Here is a 20,706-nt window from a genome sequence, read left to right as displayed (position 1 = left end):
CAATGAGTTTTATTTTTAACCAGCGCTGCTATTGTGTACTTTTGTACTGTGTAACAGAAATTAAGAGGCAATTTGTGTGGTATCTTATTAGTTTTCTTTGTACTGCGGGAAGAGATATGTTTTTAATTATCGTACGAGTCGTTTTGATGTAATAATGTTGTCTGTAGGTCTGTCTAAACTAGTATTGCAAATAGTAATGGTTTTGTTTCTTTATAACAGACTAGCTGTACCCGCGACTTCATCCGCGTTTATTTTTCTAAAATATAAGTAGCCTAAGTTACTCCTTATTACATCAGCTACCTGCCAATAAAAGTCTCGTCAAAATCGGTCCAGCCATTTCAGAGATTAGCCGGAACAAACAGACAGATAGATAGACAGACAAAAATTGTAAAAAATGTTATTTTGGTGTATGTACCGTATTTATATTCATATGCATGTAGTGAAAAACGGTTATTTCAATATTACAAACAGACACTCCAATTTTGTACATATAGATGGCTCACGCCAAAATTTACTTTTTTATTTTTTCGACAATTTATTTAATTTTGTTTTCTTATTATGTGCCATTAAAATGTATACAGCTTTAAATAATCACCATTTTACCCCCAACCCCTATTTTTTAATAGTAATATAAGTACTTTAATTTATAATATATGGCAAATCGTTTGCCGGATTTGCTAAGTTTACTGTAAAATTGTTGGTGTTAAGAATTTAGTTGTAATCTGGCACCTGCTGGCAACCTGCCGATGTTTAGTCTCGATTGTGTAATGTATTTCATCAATCTGCGATTATCTTTCATTGATTGATGGAAGACTGATAGCTCTTTGATCGTACATTTTCCTGTTGCATTGTTTTGCAAATCGATTTAAAATTATAATTGATGTAATAGAAATAAAGTAGCATCTGTAACTGAGGTGGTTATTCATACGCAGTGTCTATCTTGTGGAGAATGTGACAGTGGATAAGCCAGAATTTTGTAGTTTTTACTTAATTTTTTATACTAAATTATTAAGTATTTCTTGTATTCAACATGTTATTAAATGAAACAAAGATTAACTTAACGTCAATTAAAATATCACTTTCAAATTGGATTGAATAAGTGAACGTCAAGAATTGTTGTAAAGCAATGCCCATAGTTCTTTTTTATTTATTTAATTCAGGCTACATGGCCCATATTATAAATACCTTATAGACTAACATACATAAGAAATAATAATAAAATATGAATGTTATTGATGATAATGTTTATTTGGCTGAAAATCTGTAGCTTTAAAAAAAAATATTTATTAATAATAATAATCTCAGGACAATTCACACAGCGCCATCTAGACCCAAGTTAAGCTAGCTACAGCTTGTGTTATGGGTACTAGATAACTTATACATAGATTTCTTTGTGTATTTACAAAACAAAAAGTCTATGTATATGTTGCAAACTCTTTGCACATTTTTATATATTTATTTTTCTATCAATTTTGAATGTATTTTCTTTTAGAATTGTCATATATTTTTTATTGTCACTTTCCTTTTTTGCCTACAACCGTTTGTACATATCTATATTCATTATAAGTATTTACCATTTTCTATCCATTGTTTGATTTATATTACACATACAGTCCACTCATTCTATCACCTATATTTTGGTCCTTCGAGGCAAACAAAAAAAAATACCATCCCAATATTTTCATTTATTGTTTCATTCGTAGTACATAGTTTCATACATATATTGTAGTGCCATCAGTACCATCATTCATTTAGATCACTCGCAGTAGAAGTAAAATCATGGCATCACATGACGTTCCTACTACATCTCACGCCGAACCATTATGTCATAGTCGCGGTTCATCAATTGTAGACGTAGTTGATAGGATTTGTGTAGACGACGGCGACGCCGCGTGTAGTTTGCGTTCAGCACAATCCAAATCTCGGGTTTCATCTTCATCCGTAAAGGCGCGTAGGGCTGCTGTTGAAGCCGCTTACAAGCGACGGCAGTACGAGCGCGAGGCTATGCTTGCACAACGTCTTTCGGAAGTTGAAGATGCCGAATTCCGTGCCGAGATCGAACAAATCAATGCGGATGCGGACTGTGAAGGTAGCAGGCGAAGTAGGAGCACATCTACTCGTATGAGAACACAGCAATGGGTAAAGAACAATGTAAATACTAAGGTATGTGACAACAGTGAGGAACAACGCGAGGTCCCACAGCCTAGCTATCTGGCACCTACGGTACCGGTAGCCTCTCAGGCTGCTGCTTCGCAAATAGCAGCACACCTCTCGTATCCAACACATGTAGGTTCTGTTCCCCATACATCCAGACAGGCGGCCATGCCACGACCGACCTCACACTCCCTGGCAAATGTAGCGGGTGAACAACAGCATGTGCCAATATTAGGCAATAACGATGGTAATTCACATTTATTCTTACAAATTACCGCCAACATGGCTGATGCAGCCAATGCTTTAGCCACAGCTCAGGGCATGCGGAAGCACTGTAGGACAGAATTATTTCCGTTTACAGGGAACGCATTGCAATGGCTACAGTTTAAAAAATTATTCAATGTTTCTAAATCGTCTTATTCTCCTGTAGAGAACGTTGCACGTTTACAAAACGTGCTCCGTGGCCCCACGAGAAGCCGTCTCTTCACTTCTCGTCTCTGCAGAGGATCCCGAAGAGATCATGTGCGCACTCGAGCGTAGTTTTGCGTCACCCGAGATGATCGTCTTCGGCGAGGTACAAACGTTGAAGTCGCTACCGCGGTTGGGTAATGAACTTAAAGAATTAAGTACTATTGCGAACAAGGTACGAAATAGTATTTCTACTATAAAATTGTTAAATCGTAGGGAGTATTTACATTCTCCAGAATTATTTTACTCTATTTTAGGAAAATTAAATCCTAACATAAAATTAAGGTGGACAGATTACGCGTCTGAATTTAGTCAAGCGAACCCGGACCTATCTAAGTTAGAGGTTCGGTGTGAATTTTTGACAAGAGAGCACGAGCGTCATATTAGTTTCTGCCTATCTCCTGAAGGGGCACTTTCTTTAGCAACACAACAGACGCACATAAGTAATTTTGCTAATAAACAATTTAAACGTGAAAATATACATTCTACGTCTCATTCCAAATTAAAAATAAATAAGGTCGAATGCGTTTATTGTAAAAGAAGTCACAACATTAAATCTTGTGACGAATTTAAGTCATTGTCAGTCGATGACAGATGGAGTTGGCTACGAAAACGTAAGGTTTGCTACAAATGTCTTCGACAGAGTTCACATTTATGGAAGTCATGCAAGGTAAATCCTTGTGGAATAAACGGCTGTTCCTTTCGTCATCATCCTCTTCTCCATGGTAGACAGGATACGTTAGTGTCGTCCCAGGCACCCGATACACTGCTCACGAATAATACAATGTGTGCCACTGCAACTCAAAATGAGATGCTTACGTCACCGTCTCCTAATGTCATGTTGAAAGATAAGGTTTTTGTTAGTAACACCGGTATTTCGCAACCCAAACGAACCCTGTCAACATATCCAAATGTTTTATTGAAGATTGTACCTGTCACTGTTTTCGGACCAACTGGTAGTTATGACACATACGCATTGTTAGACGATGGTAGTACGGCCACATTAATTGATTCAGTCGTTGCCACTCAAATCGGACTAACTGGACCCAAGGAACCTATAACTGTGAATGGTATAGGTGGCCTACATAAAAACACTACCATTAGTTATGTAGATTTTTATATAAAAGGTAAGTATACAACTGATACTTACTTAGTAAAACATGCTAGGGCTATAACGTCACTTGGTTTACATGCGCAGTCATTGCACAAAGAGACATTGACAAGTTATAACCACTTACGCGATTTATCCGAGTTTTTGTCACATAATAATGCTACACCTACTATACTCATTGGTGCCGAAGACTGGCATTTGTCAATCTCTCGCGAAGTTCGTACTGGTAAGCGCAATGAACCTGTAGCCTGTCGTACGTTATTGGGTTGGAGTTCATACGGAGTGGGTTGTAGTAAAAGTAAACCTACTGAACGTATTAATTATTGTCAATTTTCGACTAGTGTGTTGTCCAATAACACAAGTAAACACCGATGGTATACGGAGCCGTCAATACAGTCTCCTAAAAACTGGCCTATAGAACCACCTGTTCAGCCCGTTATTCAAACTGAACATGAACAACGCATTAATTCATTGGCTGTTCATCGGGTCATTACATCTAACTCTGTTCCATTCCATCACTGGTCACTTTTATATCGCGCCACTTCTCGTATTTTTGATGTTTTTAAATTTCGCTCGTTTATAGATCGCGTGATTCCTGGCTCAAAAATAGTTGCTCGCACCCGTCAACGTAAGATGTCTGCGTCCACCACTTTATCAACTACCACAGCAGAACCGATAAGAACCACAGAAAGGCATATCTTACATCGCGTTCAACAAGATAGCTTCGAAGAAGATATCCAGCGTATCACGAGACCACAACCAATCGCGAAAACGACTGACTTAATTAAACTTTTCATTTGTGATAGGAGAAGACAATGTCTTGCGCTCAGATGGAAGCATCAAGCTAATAACTTACGTAATACCGTCCGAAACGTAGTCTGTCGCTATCACTATCATAGAAGACGAGAAAAGACAGAGCCTAATGACTGGAGATGTTCTTCCACAACGGCCTGCTCATCATCGTCGTTCTTTTCCATTCACAATACAAGAATACTTCAGCCCAATGATTACTACTGTCGGCCGAAGACATAAAAACATATTGCTCTATCCACCTGATTAACATCTAGAGCTATTTATTTATTTATTGTTCGTCCACAACCTGTCTGCAGATTCAGCCACCATGAGTTCGTCTCCCGTTCCTAATTTTACTACCAACAGTGCTATATACCAACAGCTGCCCAGTCTTTTGGAGGTTGTTGGGAGAGACTCGTCCTGCTGTACAAAAGTCGCTTCAAATTGACCGTCTATTGACGAAGCATAAGCCTCAGTCACTCATCCTCAGTCATGGCTTAGTGGAAAATGATGACGAAGAAATCGCAACAGGTTTATTTGGATCGTCATTTAACCGAACTAAAACTGAAGCCTTACATGACAGAGACTCGTTCGGTAAGCTAAAGAAGATATCAGATTCCATGTAACCATGTCTAAATAATAATAAAGAGCGCAATGCTATACACTAGCGATTTGGTTGTGATCGTGGACGAAAACCTACCGAGAGTAACTTCGTGCATCCAGTACAGCGACTTTTCCAAGGAAACAACAGTGTTGTTAAGGTGGTGGACGTAGCTACTGCAGGGGTTTGCTTCGCCGCCTCTTCAAAAAGTCTTATAAAACACTTAGATTTCGGTTTCTCCTTATTTAGGCTAGTTTGTGCAGTTCTGCACCAGGGGTCGGTATGTTGCAAACTCTTTGCACATTTTTATATATTTATTTTTCTATCAATTTTGAATGTATTTTCTTTTAGAATTGTCATATATTTTTTATTGTCACTTTCCTTTTTTGCCTACAACCGTTTGTACATATCTATATTCATTATAAGTATTTTCCATTTTCTATCCATTGTTTGATTTATATTACACATACAGTCCACTCATTCTATCACCTATAGTATATGTATCAGTTATCTAGTACCCATAATACATATTATACATAGAAAACACCCAGACCGATACAAACAATTATACTCAAGAATAGAAAAGTATGTGCCGTGCGAGGAATCGAACCCGTGACCATCGGTCGTAAAGCGATGTGCTAGACCGCTAGACCACCGAGGTCGTCGGTGAACAAATAAAACTTGATAATGCTATACTAAGTATAGATTGTTTATAAATTTTTACAAACATTTTCATTTGTAAAATTTAGAAGACTTTTATAGAATTTGAAAATTTCCCCAAATTCTAACAAGACTACTATAAATTTTAATAAATTAATATTATTATTATTATTATTTTATATTACCATGGTGGCAAACAGGCATACGGCCCATCTGATGGTAAACGGTTACCGTAGCCTATGGACGCCTGAAACACTAGGGGTGTCACATGCGCGTTGCCGACCCTTAAGAAACCTTAATATACCCGTCTTGAAAAACCCCATGCTGTAGTCTCGTGAGAAAACCTCGGTAGGAAGTTCATTCCACAATCTAAGTGTACGCGAGAGGAAGCTCCTCTGAAACCGCACATTTCGAGACCTTTGTTTGCTTCCGATACCGTTAGTATGCGTGTGTGAAACCACAAACATTGAGTGCGGAAATCTCACCATTAGACAGCGAAACTGTAACATCGTGTCACAAAATAATATTGCTGAAACCGTCTTCTTTATATCCTCTTAAGATGTACGGTTGAATAATGCTGACGGCGCACGAGTGCACGTACGTAAAACATACAATATATTAGGTACTAGTTATAGGTATAGGTACTAGGTATATAAACCTTCCTCTAGAATTACTCTATCTATTAAAAAAAACCATCATTGACGTAGCGGGGCCCACTTGGACGAGACTGGCTATAGACAGAGAAAAGTGGAAAAGGTTGGAAGAGGCCTATATCCTTAAATGGATACCTAAATAAAAAAATATAATATAAAAGAAATTAAATGTTTATTGTTATTGCATGCTAACAATAATATATTGAATGTAGATAAAATAATATAATAAAAATAATAATATAATATAATATAATAAATAACAAATAGAATATGTAAAAAGATCAATAACATGATATGTTTATAAATAGTTAGTAAGTGCATGTAATATTCTTGTCATTTTAGGAAATAAAAGGCTTTTTTATTTTATTTTATTATTTAAAAAAATAATAAAATAAATTAAAAAAAACCGCTTCAAAATCCGTTGCGTAGTTATAAAGATTAAGGCACACATAGGGACAGACAGCGACAGCGACTTTATTTTATACTAGCTTGTGCCCGCGGCGTCGCTCGCGTTAATTTATCCCCTTGGTGGAATTTATCAAAACCCTTTCTTAGGAGATTCCTACGTCATAGTAGCTTTATGCATGCAAAGTCTCAGCCCGATCGGTTTAAAATTGACAAAGTTTCATACAAACTTTCAACCCCTATTTTATACCCTTGGGGGTAGAATTGATTAAAATCCTTTCTTAGCGGATGCCTACGTCATAACATCTATCTGCATGCCAAATTTCAGCACGATCCGTCCAGTGGTTTGGGCTGTGCGTTGACAGATCACTATGTCAGTCACCTTTGAGTTATATATATTTAGACTATGCAATGATATATATAGGCAAAGCGAAGTGGGGGCGGGCCACTAGTTACTGTTATATATGAATTCCAAACGCCAAGACATACGCAAACATCAACTTCGACGCGAAAATAACATGGAATTGCATGTGAATGTCAAATAGGAAAACAGTACATGGATTTACGAATATATGAATTTTCCTTTCCGACTGCCGTTTTTGTCGTTTCATATTCAATTTGCAAATGTTTTTCTCTCCCTCGCATATTAAAGTCAAATGTGTTTTGTTTTTATACGACATATAGCGATGCGATGTTGGCAATTTCAGAAACCAAGTGTCACTATGAACGCTGTTTTGTAGTCTCAAGATTATAAGTTACGTGTGCAAAATTACTTGATAAAAAATATTTATCATTATGCGGTATAGAATAGGTCTGTATGAGAATGGGAACTATATACTGTGTGAAATAGTTGATAAAAGTAAGACAAAAGATAAAATATATAGTACTAATTGAGCAAAAAGTATTTTTTTGAGTATTCAGACAGAGAATCTCAAATAAAGAAGAAAATCTTAATATACGTACTTAGAAAAAACAAATCTCACCATGATATTATACTCGATTCAAATATTTTACGCAGTCAAACATAATAGTAAAAAAGTAATTTAATAGTTTCGCGGCAACATGCTGCCCACCTTCATGAAGAAGGACCACAGCCAAATCTCGAGGTCCTTGGCGTTGATATATTCAGTAACGTTCAGTTTTGCGGTTTGGAGGACAAGGCTAAAATAGCCTCAAAAAAGCTTGGTGTGCTCAGTAGAGTGAGACGGTATGTCACGGCGGCCCATCGCTTGCAATTATACAAGGCGCAGATCCGGCCGCATATGGAATACTGTTCTCATCTCTGAATATGAATTGAATATTAGGTTTATTTAGCGGGAGTCCATATTGTTACTTAATGAATTTATACTATTTTGTATACTTTACCTCTACAATTAACATGTGTATTGGTCTCACAAATATTTTGTACGGAAACCGAGTCGAGTTGTATTTTGAATTTGATTTTGAAAAACATTGCCTGATAATAATCTACCAAATAGTACGAACTAAGAGACAAAATTCCAATATATTTAATAAAGTATAGATTATATATATATTTTTTTTATTATTTATTATATTTTAAAATATAATTATATTTGTTTTATAATAAAATATATTGACGACCCCGGTGGTCTAGCTGTCTAGCACACCGCTTTACAACCGATGGTCGCGGGTTCGATTCCTCGTACGGCACAAACATTTCATGAGTATGACTGTTTGTATCGGTCTGGGTGTTTTCTATGTATAATATGTATATTTGTATATGTATCAGTTATCTAGTACTCATAACACAAACTTTAGCTAGCTTAACTCTAGATGGCGCTTTGTGAATTGTCCTGAGATTATTATTATTATTATTATATTAATTTAGCTACTAGGAACTTAATAAAGTTAATAGTAGGTATATTATATAGCGTTACGGTAGTAGGTGCAGGTATCTTCCACCGGTTCACTTCCTACGACACTTGGCCTAAACTATTATATATAACTTAACAAAACTATATTGGCCCTGTTTCATAAGGACCATGCCAGCAGTCAGTTCTTTGTTGCCAGAGCACTCGGCGGGTAACGGTGTGGAACGGTCACCATCCAAGCTTTTTGGCTCTCGTCCAACCGTTTACTCTATTCCTAAATATGGTACGCTGTATGTTTTGTACGATTGTACCAAGATTAGACAAATAAGCATTGTATGTTAGTATTTATGGTCCAGATAGTGGATAGTAACAGTATCTAGTTGTACACGCGTATGCTTCTGAGATCCCGTGGGAATTTATTTCAAATTCAAAATCAAAATATCTTTATTCTACATGAATAAATATATTTTGATTTAAGTTTAAGTACATACGGTAAGTACTGTTACTTCTGTATTCTTCTCGACTAATATACAAAAAAAAACGCTCTCAATTTGACTATAGTAAGTATATTTTATCTATTTTTCCAGGTACATGATGTCTTTTTAAGTTATAGCCTGTGTTATTCTGATGTTCGAGCTATACAATTGTAAAGTTTCATCAGAATTCCTTCAGTAGTTTTTGCGTGAAAGAGTAACAAACATCCATCCATACATACATACTCAAAAACGCGTTTATAATTTTAGTAAAATTCAAATTCAAATTCAAAATATCTTTATTCATGTAAGTCTATTACAGACGCTTATGATATATCAAATCTACCCTGTTCGGAATGATTTCCAGATGAGAAGAACTGATAAGAAACTCAGCTCGTATTCTTTTCAAATAAATATTGTTTACAATAATACACAGCCATTAAAATTCAAATTTGGGAGAATAGAGTGACCACCAGCATATGCTATTGCAAAAGCAAATAGTCTAATCAATCAAATTTATAATTCAATATCAATTTCAAAAATCATTTATTGATATTAGGTCACAGCTGCTTCAGAACAACGTTAGACCACACACTGCACATCAGACAGTTACCAAATTAGAAGAGCTTCAATTGGAATGTCTAAGACATCCACTATACTCCCCGGACATTGACATCCAACAGATTACCATTTTTTTTCCGAAATTTACATAGCTTCTTGCAAGGGAAAAAATTCAACTCCGATGGGGCAGTCCAAAGCGCCTTCAAAGATTTTATTGATTCCCGTCCGAATGGTTTTTTTAGTAAAGGGATCAATGAACTACCTATGAGATGACAAAAGTCCATAAATTGCAATGGTACATACTTTGATTAAAAAAATATATTTTGAAAAAATCGACTTCCGGTTCACAACCCCAATTATGTTAGGACCTAATATCAACCCCTCCCCACCCCGTAACCCCCTGATATATTGGATTAAAATTATCTCATTGGAATTTGGGCATGTCAAGTATTGCGTTCCCTACAATGTTAACTTGTGCCAATAATTTAGACATATAAATAAAATTGGAGTGTCTGTTTGTAATATTGAAATAACCGTTTTTTAGTACATGCATACGAATATAAATACGGTACATGCACTAAAATAACATTTTTGCAATTTTTGTCTATCTGTCTGTTGGTTCCGGCTAATCTCTGAAATGGCTGGACCGATTTTGACGGGAGTTTTACTGGCAGGTAGCTGATGTAATAAGGAGTAACTTAGGCTTTTAAGATTTTAGAAAAAAAAACTTTTTTGAAAAATAAAGTTAAATTCCACGTGGACAACAGCAGCTAGTATATAGTATAATTGTAGTCATTAGTATAAAGAAATCCTCAAAACGGTGTGGTCGCTCCGTGAAGTCTGTGAATACACCTGGATGCTTCTGCACTGGTAGGAGCTTCAGTCTTGGCGTAACTCGCATTACGGCCCGAATAAGACCAACAGATATTACAATGCTATATTTTATAGGATAACCAGAAGATGGTTACTATTTTATAAGTGGGTGTTCAATTTTAAATAAACTGCGAGCTTATTAGTGCCACAAAGATCCTTGATATTTAATTCAATTAGAGGTATTCTTTGAGTACAAAGGAGCACTCGAAACTGTTAATTAATATATTCAATTAATATTCGATCATATTTTACTGATATAAAATATTAACTTTTATATTACTAGCTGACCCGAGCAACTTTGTCTGTATTACACTTACTTGGCATTTATCTATATATCTATATCATCATCATCGCTTCTTCCTTATTCCATTTATTTATGGTCGTCGTAATATGTTTTTCGCTTCCATTCATCCCTGTTCGCAGTCACCTCGTTATTTACTTCCTTTCTTACCATATCATCTTTCACACAGTCCATCCATCTCTTTTTCGGCCTTCCTCTGCCCTTATAACCATCCACATTCATATGTAACACCTTTCTTAAAATATTATCCTCATTCCGACATTTATCTATATACTTCGCTTACTTTACACAATATCTTTTTAAATTGTATTCTGTTTGCGCCTTCTATTGAGAAGAGGGTCTTGATGGTGTAATTAAACTCGGAGATTCCAGTTAGCTTTAGCTTTAGCTTTTGCTAGTTTTTTTATGTACTTGATAGTGGTTTACAATGGTTGCGTATGATAATGCGTATATGATCGTTGACGAATTTCGAATATTAAATTTAAACGGTTAGCGTATTAGTAGTAAGCGAATTAGTAGCGTAAAGATTAGTAGTTTTTTAAATTTATTTTAAAAAAAACTGCACATATAACGACTGTTATCAAAGATAGGGCTGTTAGAAATGAATATAATTTAATTGACTCTAAAACGAGTCAATAAAATTATATTCTATTCTACAATAATCATTATCCTTACTAATATTATCCCCTCCGATCGATCCGCCGTCCAATTCAATCAGGGATCGAAATTACGACGGCCTGAGCCAAGGTTCGAACCCCTAGTGGTGCCCTCAGACTAAAGTCGTATCCGTCAGGCAGGAGTTGGCCTTCAGCCGCTCCATAAGTCCTTCCGCGGGTTTGGAGTGCCATCTGCACTCGCTCCCTATCGTCCGGTGAAGCTGTAAAGGCCAGCTGCGGCCAACAGCATTAGAGTAGTCCGAAAAAAAAAACAAATATTATAAAGTACGCCAAAACTTCTGAACCGATTTAAATGAATTTGGTACAGATAGTCTAGACCCCGAGAAAGGGTTATAAGGGGTTGAAAGGGGAGATGAAAGGTTGTATGGAAGTATCGTCATTTTTAAAGCTAGTAGCTTGAAACTTATTTTTAGGCTTTGATTAAATATAAATAAAGAAAGAGAGTTGCAAGGGGGTTGAAAGAGGAGATGATAGGTTTTTTGGAAGTATCGTTATTTTTAAAGCTAGAACGGTGCTACTTTTTTAATTGTCTTTTATTGGGTTAGGTTATTAAATATTTTTTCATTATTTACTCAAGGTTAATATTTAACGCGGATGAAGTCGCAGTTACAGCTAGTAACATATAAAAATAGAAGCAATAATTTACACGTTAAAAAATAGTGACAATGTGGACCACAACTCAGCATAATGATGAAAACATAGTTTCCAGAGTTGATTTTCAGTTGGGCTTACACGACAAAAAAAAAAATATATATTAGTCGCCAAGACTTGATATGTAGTATAAAATACAGTCCAATTCAGTACCTTCTCCATCGAAATTAGCTGATTCATAATTAAGTACACAAAATACATATTTCACTAAATCTTAACAAAAATTGCACGGAATAGTACAAATTTGACGTTTGATAAACATGTTTACGTTGAACTTCGTTCTCGCTTCAATAACAAACATTTGTCAGTGAAATTTCAATAATTTCATTATCTCACTATGATTATTATTTAGTAAATAAACAAGTAACCTCAAATACAAATATAAAAACTGCGGCATCTAGTTACAAATTGCTGCCAACTTAGAATAGTTGGCGGCAATTAAGAAGGAAACAAATATTTAAATAAACGTAAATAAAGTTACTGTAAATAAATTAACATAAATAAAGGGACTGGAATATACTTTATTTTAATTTACAGTAAGAATTCAAATTCAAAACATCTTTATTCATGTAGGTCAATTACAGACTCTTATGATATGTCAAATCTACCGTCAGTTCGGAATGATTTCGAGATGAGAACAACTGACAAGAAACTCAGCTCGTATTCTTTTCAAATAAATGTTGTACAGGTTTAAAATAATATAGATTCATTTAATTTCAAATTTGGGAGAATAGAGTGACTACCAGCATATGATATTGCAAAAGCAAATAGTCTAATCAGTGTTCGTAACCTGAACAGACCAGTCCGCACAAGTATATATATGTTTTAATACATACATGTCATATATAGTATTTATTTTCTGCTAAAAACATTATTTCTACATATTACCATTACGGAAAACAACGAGTATGAAATGTTTGTGGGTGACGGCAAATAAATTTTGCCTCTTAAAATTAAAAACACGTACAAAATTACACGTAGGAAAATATAAGGAAAAAGTTAATTCGTCTATGTCGAGTTTGCTTCAAGGGCCGCATTCTGTTTAGCACATTATGTAAACCTTTCTTTTAGCAATTCTTTTTCTGTTTGCAAAAAATAATCAAATAATTATTTATTTGTTTGCGCCTTATCGTGAGAAGAGGGACCAGGGTGTTGATGGTGTAATAAAAATCGAAGATTCCTGGCTAGTTTTTAATTTAATGAAATTGGTACAAAATGGTTGCGTATGCGATCAATTGATAGATTTCGAATATAAACGTATAACGGTTAGAGTATTGTCTCTGGCCCGTTTGAATACAGACGTTTCAGAGTTGCAGTATCAAAAATATATTTTGGGCCACGCATTAGTACACAACCGCGCCTGAACATAAATTATATTATAATAGTTAATTTTCAACACAGGATGTACAATTTAATTAATTAATTAATTCAAATTCAAAAATCATTTATTCATGTAGGACATTTTAGCCGCTTATGAACGTCAAATTTTTTATATTATATTTTTTCTCTACTGTCCAGTTCAGTATATAGATCCAATTGAGAAGAACTGGCAAGAAACTCAACTGAATATTTTTTTTAAAAGCCAATTTATTATAATGTATATTTATATAAGTGTACATATGTCCAACATTAAATGAAAATCCTGTGCATGAACAACTATTGCCATGCACGCTCGTCATTCAAGTAATCGTTTAGTGAGTAACAGGCCCTGCTCAGTAAATATGATTTAACAGATGTTTTGAATTTATTTAAAGGTAATCCCAATATATCCTTTGGTATCTTATTGTAAATTTTTATACCTATTCCCATAAAAGACCTATTGAATTTTTCTAAACAAAACTAGGGGTCAGCATGTTGGTCTTTACGTAAATCTAGTATTGAATTGATTGATAGTGCGGTTTCAGAGGAGCTTCCTCCCGCGTACACTTAGATTGTGGAATGAACCTGCCGAGGTTTTCACACGAGACTACAGCATGGGGTTTTTCAAGAAAGGTATAATAAGGTTTCTTAAGGGTCGGCAACGCGCACGTAACACCCGGCGTCCATAGGCTACGGTAACCATTTACCATCAGATGGGCCGTATGCTTGTTTACCACCTTAGTAGTATAAAAAAAATATGCTTGCGCCATAAATTCTGGAATATACGAACAAAATGGCGGGCATTACTAGTTCTAATTAACATAGCAGTATAGTTATATTTAGCAGATAAATGGCATTGGATGCAAACAGAATCAAGTTACGAGAGAGCAATCCTCTCGTGTAAATATTTGCTGGCGACTGCCCATCCGTCCTGTTTGGTGATGCTGCAAATAGGCCGCAGCGGACGGATCACATCTAAGAGTAAAGGGTTCAAAGGACAATGTATCTAAACGATATCTGTATAGAAAATATACAAATACATGCAGTCAAATCGGAGTTCCATCTCGTTGAGATTGGATATCTTTATTCAAATAAACATAATGCAACCACTTTTGAACAGTCGTTTATTTTTTTTTATACTACGATGGTGACAGTCAAGCGTACGGCCCATCTGATGGTAAATGGTACCGTAGCCTATGGACGCCTGAAACACCAGGGGTATCACGTACGCGTTGCCGATTTTTATTCTACCTTTCGCTCACTCGGATCGCTCATTCGGAAAGCAGACTCATCACTAGAAGAATGTGCGAGAAACTTGCATGTTGCTCTTTTAAATAAATAAACGGTCAACAAGTGGTCGAAAAATGACCACAATAAAAAAAAACATTTTCATTGAAGAAAAGAGAAGATGGAGAAAAGAAATTATGAAGAAAAAGTTCATAGAGAATAGAAATAACAATTAAACAAAAGAGTATATATGCGTATGTGTGAAATAGATGGTAGAGTGTGTAATATTTTTTTTATGGATATAATATATTTTTTATGCATAATTTAATAAAAATATTAGCATTGTGCTCTCCTGTTACATATGAATGTGGATAAGGGCAGAGGATGGCCGAAAAAGAGATGGATGGACTGTGTAAAAGATGATATGGTAAGAAAGGTAGTGAATAATAAGACGACAAGGGCAGAGATAGGCGGAAAAGAGATGGAAGGACTGTGTGAAAGATATGGTAAGAAAGGAAGTAAATAACGAGATGACTGCGAACAGAGATGAATGGAAGAGAAAAACATATTACGACAACCACAAATAAATAGGATTAGGAAGAAGCAGATCATGATTAGCAGTCTGCTCTCCTTCTCTACATAAACTATACATATGTGTGCGAAATTTCATACTTCCCAGTCCGTGAAATTTATGTGAAAAATAGTAAAAAGTTTTTATTCATATATATTAATGATTCATTTCAATCCACTCTTGTGTAATTCACTACCTTCAGTTTTTTCTCCTCTACCAAAAGATTGTCAAATATAAACATCTACACTAGCATCGGTTTTGCGATATGACCAGCCCATTGCCACTTCAACTTGCAAATAGAAAGAGCTATGTCAATGACCTTAGTTCTTTGGCGAATTACTTAGTTTCGGATTTGATCCCTTAGAGAAAGTCCAAGCTCTTTCCATAGCTCATTGAGCGATTTTTAGTTGGTGGACCAGTCGTATCATCAGTGTCCATTTCGGCTCCACAACTGAAGCAATTCACTTACATATAACATCAGCAATTGTTTTCTATGTATACATATATGCAGAGAGATAATCATGCAGTGTAAATATTTAATATTCCTATTGGAAGCGAGCAGTGTACTATTATTAGATCGATGTTCATTACACCAGCATCCAATCTCATGTATTCGCCTTCAAATATTTGAGAAAATCCTAAACAAAGTCGTGAGATTATTTTCATTCGCTCACACACACATACGCACGCTTATCAGACTACGTTCTTATCTATAAATAGAGTTTTATTAATTTTTAAAGATTTAAGAAGCAAGACAATATAAAATTGGCAGTTTTTCGTTGGAATACCTTTGAAGTTGAGTGTGGACTTTGATTTTCCTTATCCTGGCTGTCGGAGTCTGTTTTTACTTACTGTTGGAGATGTGGACTGTGGGTTTCCTCTTAATCGTTGTTCGTGTCGTCTGCTTGGGCAGGCTTCGTGGCAGAAGTGTCGAGGGCGATATAAATATAAGATCGGCCCGTTTACAACCAATTTACTTATATTTGGAATTATTTTCAGTGAGAAACGATGTTAGCTCAACGATGGCTTTCGGCAGAGCGAGAGAGTTGCCATCATACAAATTTAAATGTCAATTATTATTAATGTTGCCAACACTTACTTATATATTTAAAATTATTAGAGAGGGAAAGAAAGAAAGATAAAATATGTATTGCCAACCATTACATTGTTGTATATACGTTAAGTAATTGATAAATATTTAGAATATATAACGTACGTATATACGTGTACACGTAAATGCACATATACATATATATAATAATAATACATACAACAAAATAAATTACAATTAAACCTTACCATGGTTGTATAGGACTCCTGGACTGTGTTCTCTACAAGACATAAAACAAGCTCTGCTTAGCTTGGGACTAGATGGCGCTGTGAATTGTCCAGGGCTATTATTATTATTACTAGTAAATTGTTGCAAAATCCATGTAATTTTTGGCGACCGACCGCCGAACTCCTTTGATATTATTATTATTTTTAAATTTATATACTTTTAGAACAGTTCTTTTTTATACGTCATATTTTTGATATACTTCACTTTATTACTCACTCATTGTCTTTTGGATACCTCGCATCTGTATTTAAATATATTTTACTATCATATGCTATATTAGCTTTTGCTCGCGTCTTCGCTCGCATTAATTTATCCCTTTAGGGGTGGAATTTATCAAAATCCTTTCTTAGGGGATGGTTACGTCATAGTAGCTTTATGCAAGCAAACTCTCAGGCCGATCGGTTTAAAAGAACCAAGCAAGTTTGTAGATGTAAATTTATAAGTTAGTATAATACTGAAATACAATCCTGATCATCTGGATGAATGGCGGTCCTCCACAGTGCGGTTTTCTAGAAACTTTTTGCCTCGCACAACCACATTGTGGAATCACCTTCCAACAATGGTATTTCCGAACCGATACGATATTGAAACCTTCAAGAAAAGCTTATTCCTTTTTAAAAGGCCGACAATGTACTTGCAATTCCCCTGGTGTTGCGGGTGCTCATGGGCGGCGGTAATCACTTACCATCAGTTGAGCCGCATGCTCGTTTGTCCCCTGTGTTATAATATATATATATAAAATAGAATAGAATAGAATAGAATAGAAAATCATTTATTCAAATAAACTTAATTTAAGCACTTTTGAATAGTCATAACAATTTGTTTTTTATCTACCACTCGTTCGGAAAGCTGTCTCATCACAAGAAGAACGAGCAAGAAACTTGTGTGTTGCTCTTTTAAATAATCCTTGTAAGTTTACATTTACAAGTCGAAACGTGTGAATACAAACTACCAACAAGCACTAATTTTTGGGTCAAATATAAATATGCAATAAGATTAAATCAGTCGTAGTGATAAGAGCAGACCAGTCCCTACAAGCAGCACTCGTTTCACGTGTATGACGGATGAGCCAGCCATCACTGCGCTCGACCATATTTTAGGGAGCCCAATGACCCGGCCCACCACGCCGCCACATGTCTGGACATTTTAGTGAGCATGACTACTCATTCCACACGACCACGTCACAGCTACAAAAATTACTATATGGTAGTTACAGTATTCGCACTTTACATAAGGATGCATGCGGCAATTATCAATAAAAAGTACATACAATACCAATTTTACGTAACTTTGGTATTTACGAGACGTTCTTTTCAAGTTATTTATATTTACTGAAGTGTATTCAAATCATGCGTGCGACAGCATATCACTAAACTCGCCACGTATTGAAGCTTACCCCACTAAAGGTACTTGGGTATTCATGAATACGTCTGCGAGATCGTTTCCACTATAATCTCCTTGGAGGCCTCTATACTACGACATTCCTGTTTTAAAATACTCAACTACCACCATATACTGAAAAATATTCAGATATTAATAATCACAGGACAATTCACACAGCGCTATCTAGACCCAAGTTGAGCTAGCTAAAGCTTGTGTTATGGGTACTAGATTGCGTATACATATACATAGATATTTTTTTGAGATCGATACAAACAATCATACTCATGAATACAAATGTTTGTGTTGTGCGAGGAATCAAACCCGCGCCCATGGGTTGTAAAGCGGTGTGCTAGAATGCTAGACCACCGAGGTCGTCACTTACTTTTTTAATGTGGGTATATTTCTGGACAATTCACACAGCGTCATCTAGTTCCAAGCTAAGCAGAGCTTGTGTTATGGGTACTAGACAAATGATACCTATGTAATTTTTTTTTTTGTATATACATACGCAATATTTGTGTTTCAAGCGTCCATAGGCAACGGTAACCGTTTACCATCAGATGGACCGTATGCTTGTTTGCCACCTAAGTGGTATAAAAAAAAAAATTAACAGAAAACAGCCAGACCAATTTTATCATAAATACAATTATTTGTGCCGTGCCAGGAATCTAACCCGCTACCATAAGAAGTACGATGGTGTACTAAACTGCTAGACTACCGAAGCCGTCTAAATTTAATGATATAGATTATACATATATAAAAATATACTATTAATTTTTTTTTATATGATAAAGATTATTTCTATTTGTTATTAAAAAATTGTCTTTTTATATACTCCATGTGAAGCGCCACTATAATTCTATAACCTATATATATATTGTTATCTGTGCCTACACTAGCCGACCCGACAAATGTTGTATTGCCATATGAAATAAAATCGCTATTAAAAAGTAGGGGTTGATATTGGAACTTAGGGTATGTATTTACTAGCTTTTGCCCGCGGCTTCGCTCGTCTTAATATATCGCCTTAGGGATGGAATTTATCAAAATCCTTTCTAGGGGATGCCTACGTCATAGTAGCTTTATGCATGCAAAGTGATCGGTTTAAAATTGACGAAGTTTCATACAAATATTCATCCCCTGTTTTATCCCCTTGGGGGTAGAATTAACCAAAATCCTTTCTTATCGGATGCCTACGTCATAACATCTACCTGCATGCGAAATTTCAGCCCGATCCGTCCAGTGGTTTGGGCTGTGCGTTGATAGATCACTATGTCAGTCACCTTTGAGTGACTATTTAGATATATTAATGCTACATTATTAAAAAACAATGACAAAAAAGTGGACATGCCTTATCACTTAGGGGTATGAAAAATAAATAGTACCTGATTCTCAGACCTACTGAATATGCATTTAATTTCATAACAGTCAGTTCTTATGAGGAGTATGGTAACTAACATTGTGACACGAGAAATTGTATATATAAGACGAGAATTTTAACCACCATACAATTTCAATGGAATTATTACACTCCATGACTTTATTATATTTATCTGTACACTTCCACTATAGAAATATTCTAACCTGAGCTAGATTTATCTGAAATAACCTAAGAAATCCCTATAGCAGCCAGAATTCTAAAGTGCCATTACATATTCCGTTTTTACTCTTTGAATTTGGAATAAATAAAATCGTACTATACGAATCGAATCGAATCGATTTCCTATACCAGCCACTATTATATTCCAGTACTAGCGAACCGCCCCGGCCTCGCACGAGTGCAGTGCTTATACTAAACTGTACCTACTACAAAATGTCCTTATAAACAACGTTTACAATCGTCGTCATTAGCCTCTCCGATCGATCCCCATCCACTCCCCTCCGATCGATCCCCGATCCAATTCAAACGGAGATCGAAATAACGAGGGCCCGAGCCGAGGTTCGAACCCCTAATGGTGCCCTCAGTCGTATCCGTCAGGCAAGAGCTGGCCTTCAGCCGCTCCATAAGTACTTCCGTGGGTTCGGAGTGCCATCTGTACTCATCATAGGCCAGCTGCGGCCAAGAGCATTAGAGTAGTCCGAAAAAAAAGACGTCATTATGTAGACAGTACAAACATGTTTTGTTTAGCGCCGTCGCGCCACCAGGCTGGTACCGTCGCACCGTTATGTCCCTGCATTTTAAATCTGTAATATCTTCGGAAATATTCGTTTAAATTACATGCTGTGAATGGCCATATTGATCTATATTAAATGGACAATGTATTTAAGGTACTTAATTGGATAAAAATTAATCTTGTATTGCTTAAAATCACTTTGTAAATGAGCCATTTTTTCCCGTAAAATGTAAAGGATAAGAAATGGTTATTGTGAGTTATCCTTAAGAGATAGACATATACCATCGCGGACTGTTTTGTTGACCTTTTTAAGGTGTACAATACTGTAGTACAATATTTTGATTTATCTCGTGGGGTTCATCCAGCGTTTGCTATGTAAGCGCAAAAAAATGTGTTAATTTACGACATCACATTAGAAACTTCTAAATTTATCAGTGTTTCTCTACAATATTATACATGTATTATACATATAAACCTTCCTCTTGAATCACTCTATCTATT

At 35.7% G+C, this 20,706-nt stretch overlaps 1 pseudogene; it reads left to right on the top strand.

Moving 5' to 3' along the window:
* Positions 1-1,777: 1,777 nt before the first annotated feature.
* LOC131841004 (uncharacterized) lies at positions 1,778-2,992 on the top strand (annotated as a pseudogene).
* Positions 2,993-20,706: the final 17,714 nt, after the last annotated feature.

Source organism: Achroia grisella, unplaced genomic scaffold (genome assembly GCF_030625045.1).
Source record: "Achroia grisella isolate CSIRO2021 unplaced genomic scaffold, CSIRO_AGI_Agris_v1 utg157, whole genome shotgun sequence".
Lineage (NCBI taxonomy): Eukaryota > Metazoa > Arthropoda > Insecta > Lepidoptera > Pyralidae > Achroia > Achroia grisella.
Note: the sequence above shows the minus strand (reverse complement) of the source record. Positions and strands in the feature narration are given on the sequence as shown.